Source organism: Bombina bombina, chromosome 7 (genome assembly GCF_027579735.1).
Source record: "Bombina bombina isolate aBomBom1 chromosome 7, aBomBom1.pri, whole genome shotgun sequence".
Classification (NCBI taxonomy): Eukaryota; Metazoa; Chordata; class Amphibia; order Anura; family Bombinatoridae; genus Bombina; species Bombina bombina.
Window position 1 is genome coordinate 541,293,662 of NC_069505.1, and position 13,684 is coordinate 541,307,345.

The following is a 13,684-nucleotide window of genomic DNA, read 5'->3' on the forward strand; positions in this document are numbered from 1 at the left end:
TATAGATAACACTGTGCTGGTGCACAAGACGTTATCTGGGAGCAGGCACTGATTGGCTAGACTGCAAGTCTGTCAAAAGAACTGAAAAAAGGGGCAGTTTGCAGAGGCTTGGATACAAGATAATCACAGAGGTTAAAAGTATATTATTATAACTGTGTTGGTTATGCAAAACTGGGAAATGGGTAATAAAGGGATTATCTATCTTTTAAAACAATAAAAATTCAGGTGTAGACTGTCCCTTTAAGCTTTTTTTACACTTTTTTCACACAATGTTTTAACTCAGTTAACCCTTTTACAATATGCACTTAACTCAAAATGTTTTATGGCACTTTAAAGCTTCCTCTTTCTATTGCCTAAACTAACACAAAGTAATAGGTATTGCTATAAAAATTCAAGTAACATCACTGATCTGTAAAAGTGCACTGCACCTGTCACAGGATGCAACAATATGTGCGCTGCAAGATGGCGTTTCCCAGTATAAAGATGCAGAGCTTTAGCGGCTGGCTTCTGTAATGGGGTAAAAAAAGAGAACAGATCAAAAATCTGGACTAAGGCCTCATAATTATTAGGAGTTATTCTTAATATAACTCTTACAATAACTCCTTAACAGGCTCTGCTACATTACCCAATCAAAAATGTTCCTATGCATTACAATAAGCTGGTAGTGATGATCTGCACTGCAGTTAGAGTTTGTATAACCAAATTTGGGAAAACCTGGATCCCCTCTTTTGGGATTATAGAGCATAAAATAAACTATTAATATCAAATAAGCAGTCTATCAGCTGACATTCTAGATAAAACATATTAATTCCTACAATGGTGAGAAGTTGAACCCTGGACTATGTATTTAAAAGCAAAACAAAAATTATACCATTTTTATTATTGATTAGTCATAGTTTATGAGAACTCTTACTCAATGAGCCAGGCTCCGCCCAAAACCAGAAATTTTATAGAGGATCTTGGTTAACCTAACGCCATTTAAGAACTAAAGCTATATCTGACAACAACTAGTTGTACATACACTTTTTTCCATCTAGGTTCTGTGATAAAACTTTCTAAATGTGCCTTTGAGCGTTCTAGATAACCTGAACACTCATGGTTTTAGAGTTAGCTCTGGTGACCATTGAAGGGTGTGTTTTTTTTCTCTGTCATATGTATGTTGGTCACATACCTCATTGTAATGTAATCAACTACTCATTCACTCTTGTGAGTAGTAACCCTTTAACTGTAGTTGTACTATGCAGTTTAATGTTTCTATAACTGATCAATTGTAATATGAGCGTACTCACATCATACTCGTGCGCATAATCCCACATCCCATTTAAAGTATAGGCCAAGCTATATAAGTATCAAGGGTGTTAAAATATTTTTACATTTCTGCAGTGTTTGTGTTTAGCTGTAATTTTTCTCTTACTTATTTACTGTACCCACACATATTATATACTGTTTTTCTCACCATTAAATAAACTTTCTAAAGATACCATTATTTTCATTATATCTTCTAATTTACTATAAAAATATAAAATATGATGAAAAAATGGAAAAAACACACGCCTAGATTTAGAGTTTTGCGGCCAAAGGGGTGCGTTAGCTACGCGTGCTTTTTTCTGGCCGCACCTTTTAAATACCGCTGGTATTTAGAGTTCACAGAATGGCTGCGTTAGGCTCCAAAAAAGGAGCGTAGAGCATAATTTACCGACACTTCAACTCTCGATACCAGCGGTGCTTACGGACGCGGCCAGCTTCAAAAACGTGCTCGTGCACGATTCCCCTATAGGAAACAATGGGGCAGTTTGAGCTGAAAAAAAACCTAACACCTGCAAAAAAGCAGCGTTCAGCTCCTAACGCGGCCCCATTGTTTCCTATGGGGAAACACTTCCTACGTCCTCACCCTAACATGTACCCCGAGTCTAAACACCCCTAACCTTACACTTATTAACCCCTAATCTGCCGCCCCCGCTATTGCTGACCCCTGCATATTATTATTAACCCCTAATCTGCCGCTCTGTACACCGCCGCAACCTACATTATAGCTATGTACCCCTAATCTGCTGCCCCTAACACCGCCGACCCCTATATTATTTTTATTAACCCCTAATATGCCCCCCACAACGTTGCCGCCAGCTACCTACAATAATTAACCCCTAATCTGCCGACCGCATCTCACCGCTACTATAATAAATGTATTAACCCCTAATCCGCTTCACTCCTGCCTCAATAACCCTATAAGAAACAGTATTAACCCTTAATCTGCCCTCCCTAACATCGCCGACACCTAACTTCAATTATTAACCCCTAATCTGCCGACCGGAGTGCACCGCTACTATAATAAATGTATTAACCCCTAAAGCTAAGTCTAACCCTAACACTAACACCCCCCTAAATTAAATATAATTTAAATCTAACTAAATAAATTAACTCTTATTAAATAAATTAATCCTATTTAAATCTAAATACTTACCTGTAAAATAAACCCTAATATAGCTACAATATAAATTATAATTATATTGTAGCTATTTTAGGATTAATATTTATTTTACAGGCAACTTTGTATTTATTTTAACCAGGTACAATAGCTATTAAATAGTTAATAACTATTTAATAGCTAAAATAGTTAAAATAATTACAAAATTACCTGTAAAATAAATCCTAACCTAAGTTACAATTAAACCTAACACTACACTATCAATAAATTAATTAAATAAAATACCTACAAATAAATACAATTAAATAAACTAACTAAAGTACAAAAAATAAAAAAGAACTAAGTTACAAAAAATAAAAAAATATTTACAAACATTAGAAATAAATTACAGCAATTTTAAACTAATTATACCTACTCTAAGCCCCCTAATAAAATAACAAAGACCCCCAAAATAAAAAAATGCCCTACCCTATTCTAAATTACAAAAGTTCAAAGCTCTTTTACCTTACCAGCCCTTAAAAGGGCCATTTGCGGGGCATGCCCCAAAGAATTCAGCTCTTTTGCCTGTAAAAAAAAAAAAACATACAATACCCCCCCAACATTACAACCCACCACCCACATACCCCTAATCTAACCCAAACCCCCCTTAATTAAACCTAACACTAAGCCCCTGAAGATCTTCCTACCTTGTCTTCACCTCGCCGGGTTCACCGATCGGTCCAGAAGAGGGTCCGAAGTCTTGATCCAAGCCCAAGCGGGGGGCTGAAGAGTGACGTCCATCCTCGGGCTGAAGTCTGGATCCAAGCGGCGGCTAAAGAAATCCATCATCGGGATGAAGTCGAAAGTCCATCATCGGGATGAAGTCTTCTATCAAGCCGCATCTTCAATCTTCTTTCTTCCGGAGCGGAGCGGAGCCATCTTCTTCCCAGCCGACACGGATCCAATCTCTTCAAGCGACGCCTACTAGCCAAATGACGGTTCCTTTAAATGACGTCATCCAAGATGGCCAATCAGCCAATCGGAATTAAGGTAGGAAAATTCAGATTGGCTGATGGAATCAGCCAATCAGAATCAAGTTCAATCCGATTGGCTGATCCAATCAGCCAATCAGATTGAGCTTGCATTCTATTGGCTGATCTGAACAGCCAATAGAATGCGAGCTCAATCTGATTGGCTGATTGGATCAGCCAATCGGATTGAACTTGATTCTGATTGGCTGATTCCATCAGCCAATCTGAATTTTCCTACCTTAATTCCGATTGGCTGATAGCATCCTATCAGCCAATCGGAATTTGAGGGACGCCATCTTGGATGACGTCATTTAAAGGAACCGTCATTCGGCTAGTAGGCATCGCTTGAAGAGGTTGGATCCGCGTCGGCTGGGAAGAAGATGGCTCCGCTCCACTCCGGAAGAAAGAAGATTGAAGATGCGGCTTGATAGAAGACTTCATCCCGATGACGGACTTCCGACTTCATCCCGATGATGGATTTCTTCAGCCGCCGCTTGGATCCAGACTTCAGCCCGAGGATGGACGTCACTCTTCAGCTCCCCGCTTGGGCTTGGATCAAGACTTCGGACCCTCTTCTGGACCGATCGGTGAACCCGGCAAGGTGAAGACAAGGTAGGAAGATCTTCAGGGGCTTAGTGTTAGGTTTATTTAAGGGGGGTTTGGGTTAGATTAGGGGTATGTGGGTGGTGGGTTGTAATGTTGGGGGGGTATTGTATGTTTTTTTTTTACAGGCAAAAGAGCTGAATTCTTTGGGGCATGCCCCGCAAAGGGCCCTTTTAAGGGCTGGTAAGGTAAAAGAGCTTTGAACTTTTGTAATTTAGAATAGGGTAGGGCATTTTTTTTATTTTGGGGGTCTTTGTTATTTTATTAGGGGGCTTAGAGTAGGTGTAATTAGTTTAAAATTGTTGTAATTTATTTCTAATGTTTGTAAATATTTTTTTATTTTTTGTGACTTAGTTCTTTTTTATTTTTTGTACTTTAGTTAGTTTATTTAATTGTATTTATTTGTTGGAATTGTATTTAATTTATTTATTGATAGTGTAGTGTTAGGTTTAATTGTAGATAATTGTAGGTATTTTATTTAATTAATTTATTGATAGTGTAGTGTTAGGTTTAATTGTTACTTAGGTTAGGATTTATTTTACATGTAATTTTGTAATTATTTTAACTAGGTAACTATTAAATAGTTATTAACTGTTTAATAGCTATTGTACCTGGTTAATATAATTACAAAGTTGCCTGTAAAATAAATATTAATCCTAAAATAGCTACAATATAATTATAATTTATATTGTAGCTATATTAGGGTTTATTTTACAGGTAAGTATTTAGCTTTAAATAGGAATAAGTTATTTAATAAGAGTTAATTTATTTTGTTAGAATAAAATTATATTTAACTTAGGGGGGTGTTAGGGTTAGGGTTAGAATTAGCTTTAGGGGTCAAAAAATTTATTAGAGTAGCGGTGAGCTCCGATCGGCAGATTAGGGGTTAATACTTGAAGTTAGGTGTCGGCGATGTTAGGGAGGGCAGATTAGGGGTTAATACTATTTATTATAGGGTTATTGAGGCGGGAGTGAGGCGGATTAGGGGTTAATAACTTTATTATAATAGCGGCGCGGTCCGGTCGGCAGATTAGGGGTTAATAAGTGTAGGTAGGTAGCGGCGACGTTGGGCGCGGCATATTAGGGGTTAATAAATATAATATAGGGGTCGGCGGTGTTAGGGGCAGCAGATTAGGGGTTCATAGGGATAACGTAGGTGGCAGCGGCGTGCGGGCGGCAGATTAGGGGTTAAAAAAATTTAATAGAGTGGCGGCGATGTGGGGGGACCTCGGTTTAGGGGTACATAGGTAGTTTATGGGTGTTAGTGTACTTTAGAGCACAGTAGTTAAGAGCTTTATAAACCGGCGTTAGCCCAGAAAGCTCTTAACTACTGACTTTTTTCTGCGGCTGGAGTTTTGTCGTTAGATTTCTAACGCTCACTTCAGCCACGACTCTAAATACCGGCGTTAGAAAGATCCCATTGAAAAGATAGGATACGCAATTGACGTAAGGGGATGTGCAGTATGGAAAAGTTTCGGCTGGAAAGTGAGCGTTAGTCCCTTTCCTGACTGACTCTAAATACCGGCGGTAGCCCAAAACCAGCGTTAGGAGCCTCTAACGCTGGTTTTGACGGCAACCGCAAAACTCTAAATCTAGCCGACACTTTGAACCCCCAAATCTTACACGTCTACAACCACCAAAAAACACCCATGCTAAATAGTTTCTAAATTTTGTCCTGAGTTTAAAAATACTCAATGTTTTTCTTTGCTTTTTTTTCCAAGTTATAGGGCAATAAGTACAAGTAGCACTTTGCTACTCCAAACTTTTTTTTTTCAAGATTAGCGATAGTTACATTTTAACAATGATAACTGTCAGGAATCCCTGAAAACCCCTTCACATGTATATATTTTTTAAAAGAAGACAAACTAAGGTATTAAAAACTATTTTCATGCAACCATTTTACCACCAATCTATGTCACAGTTTGAAAAAGTGATTTTTTTTTTAACAAAATAGCAATTTAAGAATACATTAACTGAGAACGTTAAGGGGGTTACTGACAAAAAGCACCTCAATATGTTCAACAACATCTCCTGAGTACAGTGAAACCACACATGTATAGGTTTGTCGGGTTCTCAGAGGGCTAAAACACCTTATTTTTAGGGGGAGCATTCCAATTTTCCAAATTGGAATTTTCACATCTGTCATCATGCACCCATGTCCTATTTGGGACATTTCTGAAGCAGGCCAATGTAATTTACACCCATCAAACCATATATTTTTGAAAAGTAGATGCCCTATGGTATTTGAAATGCTAGTATTTTAACACTTTCCATGCACTAATTCAACCACCAGTCTTTGACAATCTTTTGGGTAGTCATTTTTTTGTGTTATTTTTCACACACATCGTACTTTAGGCATGATATCAGCCATGAATAGTTTTTTGTGTTCTCAGGGGGCTAAAAGGCCTTATTTGTAGGGGGCACATTCCAGTTTTCCAACTTTGAATTTTAAATACTTTATTTTTCCAGTACCATATACAGTGAAAAACATTGTGAATTACATAACAAATCCACTTAAGTGCAATATTTGTCAAATATAATCACTGCAATAGCACCACAGTTTTCATTTTTCAAATCTCCTCCCTCCTCCATAACACCTTCCACTCTCCTGGTGCCTAACTCACCTCCCTTACTGAAGGACATAGTATAAAACATAAACCTCCTAAAATTTGCAACAGAAACATACTAGCATAATGCAACATAAGTGTGTCAGAAGAGGCAATTATCTCTCTCCTTCCCCAGAGCTTATCCATTTGCTGTCCTCCCCCCCGGGCGCCACCCCAGGGTCCACTATGTTTCTATTTTAATCACATCAAGTTTTGGTTATTGTGTCTGACTTCTAAGTAAATATGTTCCACTTCCCGTGTAGTTGGGCATTCAGTATAAACTCAGCGTCTTTGAATTGGTAAATAATCTGTTTTTGGTGTGCCAGGTCCAGAGTGTTTATAAGGCGTTCCCATTTAGTCATACATTTTTTTGCTCTGTGTGTTATGTCTCCCTGTGTTTTAAGTTGTTCATATATCATTTGCTTTCTCACTGTTTCCTTGAGCTGTGTTAGGCTTGGTGGTATCTGTGACATCCATTGATTCAAAATGAGTTTTCTGGCATGTAATATTACGTTATATATGAGCTCTGTGTGTTTGCGTATCTTTGTTTGTGAGTGTAGGAATATCACCAGCTCATGTGACCAATGGATTTTTTCCCCTGTACATTTTTCCAACCACCTCTGTGCCATGCCCCAGAATTTCGTTAATTTCGAGCAGTTCCGTATCATGTGTAGTATGTTTGGGTTAGGGTTTGAGCATTTCGGGCATATTCCCTATGTATCTGGCATCCACTTGTGGAACATTTTGGGTGTTATGTATGCATTATGGACCAGTTTGGTGTGGGATTCCCTTATTTCATTTGATAAAGAAGCCCCCCCTCACCTCAACAAAGCTCTGCTCCACACATTTGTCTGTAATATTATGTCCTATCATGGTTCCCCAGACTGCTCGCAGGTGTTCGATATTAGCCTTATTTGGTTTTGATTGGAGCATGTTATAGGTGTGTGAGATGGATATCATCCCTCCCCTTGTCAACCTCAAGAGTTTGTAAATGTCGCAGTTAAGTTCTAACATATCCCCAGTTCTCAGGAGATCCTGCATGTAATGTTTTACCTGGAGGTAAGCAAAATGATGAGAGTTGGGTATGCCATAATCTCTCTGTAAGTCTACAAAAGGCCGGACTGTGGACCCATTATCTGATAAAATTTGCTTTAGAGTTTAAACCCCCCACTCCTCCCATTGTTTGAATGGTTTTGTGGTGAATCCTGCGGGGAAGTCTGGATTGCTCCTCAGTGGCAAAAAAACCGTGTGATTATGTGAGACTCCAAGAGTTCTACACAACTTCCACCAAGCCTTTATGGGATGGCAGAGAAGGCCTGCCCCCCCCCCCCCCCCCCCCAGAATGGGATCTGCATGCGTGCAATTCATGTGTGGAAGCATTTTTAATGACCATGGTTTGATAATTTCTGATTCCAGTGAGTGGTTAGTAAAATGCCCCCCGTCCACCAGCCAGTCCATGACATACTTTATCAAAGCTGCACAGTTGCAGTGTTCGATGTTCAGAAGTCCCATGCCTCCCTGCTCTGGCTGACAAGTCAGTTTCTGATAACTAATTCTGTGTTTTTTCCCCTCCAAAGGAAGTGTAAATTGTCTCTCTTTAATGTCCCAAGATCCTTCTTGTGTAATAACTCAGGGAGCATTTGCAGGGTATAGAGGAGCTTAGGGAACAAGATCATTTTGATGAGCCCCACTCTCCCAGACAATGTCAGTAGTAATGGGGTCCAATTCAGGAGCATTTGTTTTAGGTTCTGCAGTAGTGGCTTAAAGTTAACTGAATACCATTGGGTAGGATTCCTAGCCAGGTTGATGCCTAGATATTTAAATGTGTGTGAGATTACTTTAAAGTTATCCTCCAACGGTGCACTAGGGTCATTATTCTGGAGCCATAGTAGCTCAGACTTGTCCTTATTTATCCGGTACCCTGAAATTTCACTAAACTCAGCTATCACTCTCAGTATTTTAGGGATATTCTCTCTGGGGTCTCCTGTGTAAAGTACCATATCGTCAGCAAAGAGTGACAGGTGGATGGTCTCTCTGCCTATATTCAATCCTGCTGTTTCCTTTCTGACCTTAATCACTAGGGGTTCCAATGCTAGGTCAAACAGGAAGGGTGAAAGGGGACATCCTTGTCTAGTGCCCCTCTTAAGAAGGAATGTTTTTGATGGCGTCCCATTTATCAGGATCCCCGCATGGGGGTACTATAGATGGTCTCGATTGCTCTCATATAGGGTCCCTTTATGCCAAATTGTCCCAGGGTAGTGAATAGATGATCCCATAGTATCTTATCAAATGCTTTTTCAGCGTCCACTACGATCAAACAGGCCTCCTTCGCATTCCAATCTCTATCCCCACCCCCTTTCTCCCAATAATGTGTCAGTACTAATTGTAATTTCCTCATGTTTTTGACTCCTGACCTACCCTTGACGAACCCAGTTTGATCTTCCTGAACCAGGAGGGGAAGTACCCCGCCAACCTGTTGGCCAATATCTTGGTAAATAATTTATAATCAGAATTTAACACAGAGATTGGTCTGTAAGATGCTGTTAGCAGGGAGTCCCTATCAGGTTTGGGGAGGACTGTGATATTTGCTTCTGTGACTCTGTTGGATAATTTTGCTTTTCCTTCTAAAATTGCATTATATAGTAGGGCAAGGATGTCTGCAGTTTCTACACTAAGCATTTTATAGAATTCCCCTGGCAGTCCATCAGGTCCCGGAGTTTTTTCCAGTGGGAGTGATTCAATGGCCTTGATAATTTCTAGGGGTTGAATTGGGGCATTGAGTTTCTGTACTTGGTCCTCGTCTAACTGTGGTAGTGTTAAATCCCTCCAGAAGTGCTCTTTCTTTTCTGGGTCAATGTCTTGGGAGTCATATAGGTTTGAGTAATATGAAGTGAATGCCTGCTGTATATCTGAGTCTTGAGTAAGTATATTGTCTTTGTCTTTGATAGTGATTATAGTGTTTGGTTTCCTATCTAACCTTGTGAGTCTTGCTAGCAATTTCCCAGTACGGTTTCCATATCGGTAATTTTTAGCCTGTGAACGATTCTGAGCAGCAATTGTTGTTTGAATAAGATATGTGTCTCTAAGATCTTTGACCTCCCTATATTTAATTCTATTCTGTTCTGTGGGATTTCACAAGTACTTATTTCTGGCATTAAGCAACTGACGCAAAAGCAATTCACCTCTCATTCTAGGTGTTTTTCCAACTTTGGCAGCGTACGCAGTCACCACCCCCCTCAACACCGCCTTTGCTGATTCCCCAAAAAGTGAAATGTCGCTTAAATTCTGGACATTTAGTTCCTTATACTCCAACCACTCCCCAGTCAAGAATTTGCGCAAGTTAAGGTCATGGTATAAATGTGATGGAAATCTCCACCTGTGTGCCTGTCTATGTGGTGCATCCGTGTCCATGTTTAGTGAGACTGGTGCATGATCTGAGATGGTTATAGGGTCAATTCTGATGTAAGCAATGCGGGGGCAAAAGGAGTTGGTGACTAAAAAGTAATCTATGCGAGATAGGGTCGTTTTCTCCAGGTGTAAGCAAGTGTAATCTCGGGCATCCGGATTTCTGTCTCTCCAGACATCCGAGAGAGATAAGGCGCTTTTGAAATTCAATAAGATACGAGTTTCCCTCTTTGAGCCTTTCCACATTATTTTCTGTTGTGATATAAAGTTTGGCTTGCAGAACCTGTCCGCTGGTGTGTGTGGAGCTATATTGAAGTCACCCCCCACTACAATTGGAAGCTCTGAGAACTGAATGAGCTGGGTCTGTAGTTGGGTCAGAAATTTTTTCTTTTCAGTATTGGGGCCATACATACCACAGAGTACCATGTGCAGTGCCCCTATTTTTAATTTGACTATCAGATACCTTCCCTCTGTGTCTGCTACAGTTTGTGTGATCGTATAGCTTAGACCTTTGCAGAAAAGAATTGCCACTCCCCTGGCCCTCTTTCCTTCGTAGGTGGTATACAAAACCTCTCCCACCCAACCCTGTCTGAGTTTTTGATGTTCTTTCTGTGAAAGGTGTGTTTCTTCTAGTATTGCTATGTCTGTCCTTATAGTGTTCAGCTGTCTATGTATTGCTTTTCTCTTTATTGGGGACGTAATCCCTCCCACATTCCATGTGGTCAGTTTCATTTTGTGCTCAAGTATATGTCTGTTGGGTGTATCAGGCCTCAATAATTAACACAAGTACATATGTTGTGACACAAGTAAGTTACAGAATGTGTGCAGGCAGATAGTTCTCTAATGTCATCAGATATTGATAGTGGTTCTGCGGCCCCATCTTCAGCTGAAGATTCAGGTGATGATCCTGTGCCTACTATATCATCAAGTGTCCCTTTAGGAGTAACTCCAGATGCCGTACGCGGCGGTCACAAAGGAGAAAAAAGGAGTCACAGGAGAGGCAAGAAATAGTGGATGAAGGAATGAATATTGTAAATCTCTCTGATTATAATCTCACCATAGAGGAGAAGTCTCTTTTGTCTAAAGGACTTGGTTTTGCACCCACTAAAAGATTCTCAGTGTTTGACACTATTATAGATGTCAACCGGTTTGTCCGAAAACTGACTCTCAAGAAGTTTTTTGATCAAGATCCACAATCTACCTCACGAGATGACTCTGATCAAGATCCAGTGACTACTAACTCTGTTCCTGTTGTTGAAAGAATTACAGATTTCAAGGATTGTTGTGCCCTGGAGGTTATGAGGGATCTTCTAGGAAGTGGGGACCTGCCCAGTGGTCATCCAACTTCACCAGTCATTCCTCCTAGAACAAAAAATAAGGATTTTTATCCAATACAGATTAGAGGGCCTTACATAAATGCTTTTCAAAGCAGTGTGGAGAGAGATTTATTAAGACTAGCTAATAATATAGATCGAAAAAATCCACATTCAAATAATAACCTATCACGTGAGGAATTCTCTGCTTTAGAGCAACTTAAGGCCAATGATAATCTTACTATCAGGAATGCAGATAAGGGAGGCTCCATTGTCCTTCTCAATAAGGTAGATTAAATCAGAGAAGCAGAAAGACAATTGTCTGACACTTATTGTTCTCTTATAACAGATCCTACTGCAAAATTTAAAAAGGATTTGGTCATGTTGTTGGAGGATGGAGTAGCTTTGGGTATTATAAAAAAGAGAGATGTAGAACTTTTAGTTCCCAATTCACCCACTATTCCAATCTTCCACCATGTGCACAAAATTCACAAAAATCCAGTCTCCCCTCCGGGTAGACCCATCGTCTCGGGCATAGGCTCCCTTTTGGAGCCTGTGTCCGAGTGGATGGATTCCATCCTCCAACCTATGGTCTTAAACCTGTATAGTTACCTTAGGGACTCAGGTCATCTTCTACAAAACCTAAAAAATTTTGAATGGCAGGAGTCTTATTGTTGGGCCATTGTAGATATAGAGTCTCTCTATTCTAGGATTCCACACCATTTGGGCATTCAAGCAATAAAGGGGTTCCTGGATAGAGAGACCACATATGTTGAGGCAGAAAAAATATTTGTTTGTGAATGTTTGGAGTTCCTACTAACCCACAATTATTTTATGTTTAATCATTCTTTCTTTCTTCAAGTTTGTGGCACGGCGATGGGGTCCAAGTTTGCCCCCTCGTATGCCAATTTGTTTATGGGTTGGTGGGAGCTCCATTACATTTTTTCAGATAATTATAATTTCAAGGACAGTACCATACTATATAATCGTTTCATTGACGATATGATATTTATATTGGACATCTCTAATATTCCAGATTTCACATTAATCACATTCTTGGATTATTTAAACAACAACAATTTGGAATTAAAATTCACTGGCGAAGTTAACCTTACACAGGTGAACTTTTTGGATCTGACACTTAAGGGTGATATGAGCAATAAGTGCATTGTTTCTAGCACATTTCGTAAACCCACTGCAGGTAATACCATCCTGCATGCACATTCAGCTCATCCCCCTCATTTGTTAAATTCAATTCCAAAAAGCCAATTTATTAGGTTAAAAAGAAACACAAATGATGACACCATATATAAAAACCAGTCTGATGAACTAAAAACCAGGCTTCTAAAGAGAGGTTATAAAGAAAAAATACTTAATAAAGCACAAGAGGAAGCGAAACATAGTTATGCAGCTTCCAAAGATCGAAACAGCTCCTTTAGCAATGACACTGTGGTTTTTAGTACACCATACTCTACTCACTACAACAGAATTGTTTCTATTATAAAAAGACACTTAAGGTTACTTCATAATGATCCCCAACGTAAACCCTACATCAGTAAATGCAGGTTTGTTCCCAGGAAGCCAGATACCTTAGGTTCTAAATTGTCGCCAAGTATGGTTCAAACTAAAAAACAATCCAGTATTAGAACCTGGCTACACAAGAAGGGAAACTTCAAATGTAATAATTTCAATTGCCTAGCTTGTCAATTGCTGATATTAGGTAACATTTTTACCTGTTCAGTAAAAGACAGATCCTTTGAAATAAATTTTCATGCAACATGTAGATCTAAATGGGTGGTCTATCTTATCACCTGTAATCATTGTTGTCATCAATATGTGGGTCAGACCTCACGCGAATTCCATGACAGGGTCAGAGAACACATAAGGGATGTCAAAAATTACAAAAAGGAGTCAGCAATAGCCAAGCATTTTAATGGGGTACATTTTACTAATGTCCCGGATTTTGGAGTCCAGATTATAGAAATAGTTAATAGACATCCCAGAGGTGGTGACAGACATAAGTCCCTAACTAAACGTGAGTTATTCTGGATTCTAAAATTGGAAACTAGATATCCAAAAGGCATGAATTTAGAGTGGGATATTTCCTACTTTACAGATTAATTCATATATTTTTTTCAAGTAAAATGAATTATCACAAATGCAGTTATAAATGTAATATGTATATTGGATCTCGTGTCCCATATTACATACCATTAAAATATTAAATATAAATATTAATCAACATTAACACAAAAAATACATCTTTAAATTATATTGAGTTTCATAAATTTTCATTTTAGATCTCTATATAAATAAATAATT